This window comes from Balaenoptera borealis, assembly GCF_965194805.1.
Source record: "Balaenoptera borealis genome assembly, chromosome: 10".
NCBI classification, from domain to species: domain Eukaryota; kingdom Metazoa; phylum Chordata; class Mammalia; order Artiodactyla; family Balaenopteridae; genus Balaenoptera; species Balaenoptera borealis.
The window spans coordinates 85,132,801-85,137,165 of record NC_138874.1 but is presented as its reverse complement, the minus strand read 5'-3'; the positions used below and the strand labels follow the sequence as shown (position 1 = coordinate 85,137,165).

General features: G+C 45.6%; 1 pseudogene across 1 annotated transcript; it reads left to right on the top strand.

The window, feature by feature from the left end:
• The first annotated feature begins 1,760 nt into the window (after positions 1-1,760).
• On the top strand, positions 1,761-2,360 carry LOC309636312 (small ribosomal subunit protein eS1 pseudogene; annotated as a pseudogene). The gene has a single exon. The product of its transcript is annotated as a small ribosomal subunit protein eS1 pseudogene (transcript).
• Positions 2,361-4,365: the final 2,005 nt, after the last annotated feature.

Genomic DNA, 4,365 nt, shown 5'->3' with positions numbered 1-4,365 from the left:
CATCTGATTTTTAACATTCAAAAGTTTACTTTCTGTGTCTTTGTGGCGACATGCATCTCAACATCAAGTTAATAGGATATGACTTGTACCACAATCTGGATCTACACCTCTGCCCTTCCTCTACGCCCACATCCTTTGTCATCAGAAAGTAACTGATATAACACAGGCCATATTTTTCTTTAAGCAATGTTTAATGATTCACTTGCAAAATAGGTCCAGGAACAAACTCTGTTAAAACTTGAATATTATTTGTTTCCTTAAACTTAGCTTAGTCATCACCTCCTTCGTAAAGCCTCTCCATGGGGTGACCTCTAATGAGGCACTTAACCTCACTGTGTTGTCATTGGTCTGCCTTGATGTCCACCTTGCCTTGGCTCTGCTAAAGGTGGTCTCTGCTCTACCCTCCTCTCCACCACTAGTGCCTTGCACCACACCTTGCCCGTTGCAGATGGGTTAAATATTTGCTGAATCAAGTGAGGAGATCAGTGCTTGGTGCATACCCTAAAATGGGTGAGATTCCTTCAGGAGACTTAGCTGTAATACTTGTTCCACCATTGTAGTGGAAGATGTGCTGGTCCTGGGGCTAAATCAATAGAGTGAGTCTGTCAGGCAAGAAGGTGAAGGTTATTATCAGATGCTAACTCATTCTCCCATGGGTGCATGCCATTCCTTCTTTCTTTGGTTGCTTGGTTTGCGAGACACAACTTTAATCTGATTCTGAATTCTCCTCTCTACTCGTGGACCACAAGATGCACCCCAGGGATCAGCCTTCTCTGCCCCTTTCTCCATTATCTCTCCAGATTCTGGGCAAAACCCTAGCTTGATCCTGCCTTTCGCCTTTGTTTGTGTGTCACTACTAGATTGGACTGTTCAGTATCTTACTCGTGTTTCCCACTCAACCATCCAAAGCCAAAAATATCATTAGATTCAAAGCAGAGAGCACAGCACAGACGATAAGGAAAAATAAAGAGTACCAGACCAACAAACACTGGATTTGCCTTAGACGACAGAGCACTGGGGATCTTGGAAAGAGTAATTTTCCAGGAATCATGTCACACAAGCCAAGATGGTAGGGGCTCTAACAACCACTGCCATTGGGAGTCTGGTCCTCCCTCATTTTCCTGCAAACTTGCTAAGTGACCTGGGATAAGTCACGCCTCTCTCTGGGACTGTTTCATCAGGGAGTCAAGTTTGGACTAGCTCAGTCGTTCTGTCTTCAGTGATACATCAGAATGCCCTAGAGAACTCGTTAATAATGCATATTCCACGCTTCCCACCCCCAGACACCCTGATTTAGGAGATCTGGGGAAGGCCAAGGAATCAACATTTTCAACACACTCCAAGGCTGAGGTGATTTCCTGGACCAAAAACACTGAAGTAGATGACCTCATAGTTCCCTTCCAGCCCTGACATTCCCTCAATTGTCAGATTTGGGGACCAGGGGGTAGTGAGAAAATGTTCGCAGCCAAAAAGTTCTGTTTGGGAAATGTAGCCACAAAAGAATATCACATGGCAGGTGGAAGGGACTGGTCAGGGAGGGCCATGTTCACTGTGCCCCTCAGGGCCTCTTGGATTGAACTGGACTTGGGGAGACCTCAGTCCTCACACAGGAGGCAAAATTGAGAGCCTCCCTTAGCTTCCTGCCCATCTCAGGCTGAGCTAGTCACTCTTCCTTTTGCCCCATTCAGATGCTCTAAACAAATGTTACATACTGAAAATACGTCTGGCCCAGTGCTAAATTAAAAAAATGTTTTCCAACATTTAAAAATTGGGCCCTTTTGGCTCTCGGAGCAGCACTATGGCGGTCGGAAAGAACAAGCGCCTTACGAAAGGCGGTAAAAAGGGAGCCAAGAAGAAAGTACCATGGTTGAAGCTCACGTTGATGTCAAGACTACCGATGGTTATTTGCTTCGTCTCTTCTGTGTGGGTTTTACAAAAAAATGCAACAATCAGATTTGGAAGACTTCTTATGCCCAGCACCAGCAGGTCCGCCAGATCCGCAAGAAGATGATGGAAATCATGACCCGAGAGGTGCAGACAAATGACTTGAAAGAGGTGGTCAATAAATTGATTCCAGACAGCATTGGAAAAGACATAAAAAAGGCCTGCCAATCTATTTATCCACTCCATGATGTCTTTGTTAGAAAAGTAAAAATGCTGAAGAAGCCCAAGTTTGAATTGGGAAAACGCATGGAGCTACATGGTGAAGGTAGTAGTTCTGGAAAAGCTACTGGGGACAAGACAGGTGCTAAAGTTGAACGAGCTGATGGATATGAGCCACCAGTCCAGGAATCTGTTTAAAAATCAAACTTTTAATGGTGACAAATAAAAGACCTCATTTGTGATTAAAAAAAAAAAAATTGGAAGATTTCACACTTAAAAATACGAGATTTCGAGACTTCCCTGGTGGCACAGTGGTTAAGAATCCACCTGCCAATGCAGGGGACACGAGTTCGAGCCCTGGTCCAGGAAAATCCCACATGCCGCGGAGCAACTAAGCCCGCGAGCCACAACTACTGAGGCCGCATGCCACAACTACTGAAGCCCGCGCGCCTAGAGCCCGTGCTCCGCAGCAAGAGAAGCCACTGCAATGAGAAGCCTGTGCTCTGCAACAAAGAGGAGACCCAGCTCACGGCAACTAGAGAAAGCCCACGCGCAGCAACAAAGACCCAATGCAGAAAAGAATAAACAAATAAAAAATAAATAAATAAATTAAAAAAAAAAAAAATACGAGATTTCTCTTGGAAAATCTGAAAGATCAGCCACACTGGGCTTGCATTCACATACGACGTTGGCTGGAGCTGAGCAGCTGCGCCCCCTTTGGGTGAAGACAGGCATTTTCCAGCTTCCACGGTCCGGCTGGCAGGCTGGCTCATTGGAGTTCCCATCTGGCCCGTCAGAGGGGGCTTTTGAGTTGGCTCCTCTGACTAAAATTTACTCTGGGATAACCCAGAGCAGCAGAGAGCTACATACTGGGAGAGTATAGTATTGCCTGCCGTTGAGGATTATGGAATTGCCTCTGGACACGACGTTTTTCACCCCTATCATTAAGAAATCAGCGGAGCTTCCCTGGTGGCGCAGTGGTTGAGAATCTGCCTGCCAATGCAGGGCCCACGGGTTCGAGCCCTGGTCTAGGAAGATCCCACATGCCGCGGAGCAACTGGGCACGTGAGCCACAACTACTGAGCCTGCGCGTCTGGAGCCTGTGCTCCGCAACAACAGTGGCCGCGATAGTGAGAGGCCCGCGCACCGCAATGAGGAGTGGCCCCCGCTCGCCACAACTAGAGAAAGCCCTCGCACAGAAACGAAGACCCAACGCAGCCAAAAATAAAATAAATAAATAAATAAAAAGAAATCAGCGGAGTGGAATTCACTTCTGTTTAAGGCAAGGTTGTTGTTGAGGCCATGGACCTCTAGTTACATGTTTTCTTCTCTGCAAAGGCACACTGGAGGCATCTCTTTATAATCTCAGTACCAGGATCACTACAGTGGTGTTTCTCTTGAAGATCAGCTGTGAATGGGGTTCAGGATTTCTTCTCTGTGCTCAGTCTCAAACTCAGGGCTCCCCTCTCAGAAGCGCTCCATGGCCTGCCTCGGGGCTACCCTTGTGAGTGGCTCCATTTCACTTCTTAGTCTTGTTTTACTATTGCTTTTTCCTACTTCTTTTAAATTTTATCTTAGTATAAGACATATCTTTGAAGAGTCAGACCTCCAATCTTTATTAGACTAAAGCAGGGTTTAAATAAATCAATTCCTCTACTCAACATATACCTTGATTATAGCACTTCCTACAACATATTATACTTACGTGTTTAGCTGTTGGTCCCTTCTACCAGATTGTGAAGATGGAGCTGCATTTTACTATTACTGTATCACTAACACCTAGCCCAGAGCCTTGCGTGTGGTTGGCATTTAATAAACGTTTGGAGAATGAACTTAAAGATGTTGCCGAATTGGCACAGCAGGGATCCATGGAACAGGTGGAGGGGTTTGACAAGGCAGAACTTCCCAGACCAGAGGGATGAAAGAGACCAGGTGTGTTCTGCCATTTCTGTAACTCAAGAAACATCCCATTACTCCAGTTATATCACTTCAGGATACTGAGTTTGGAGAATTCATAAGGGTTTTCTGGTGGAGAGAAGACGGGCTTTGGAGTCGACCTGGAGTCTGAAATCCAAGGATGTCTTTTTTTTATGATTATGGGCATTTTGCTTAAACTTTCTGAGCTTCATGCAGTTTTTGGTTCCAAGGTATCCTGAACCACCTTATCATCTTACACTGTATGTTTATCTGTAACTCTCTGGCACCCCTCTCAGGGCAGAAATCTTACAATACCTGTCTATATACATATACACTCCTCAGAGC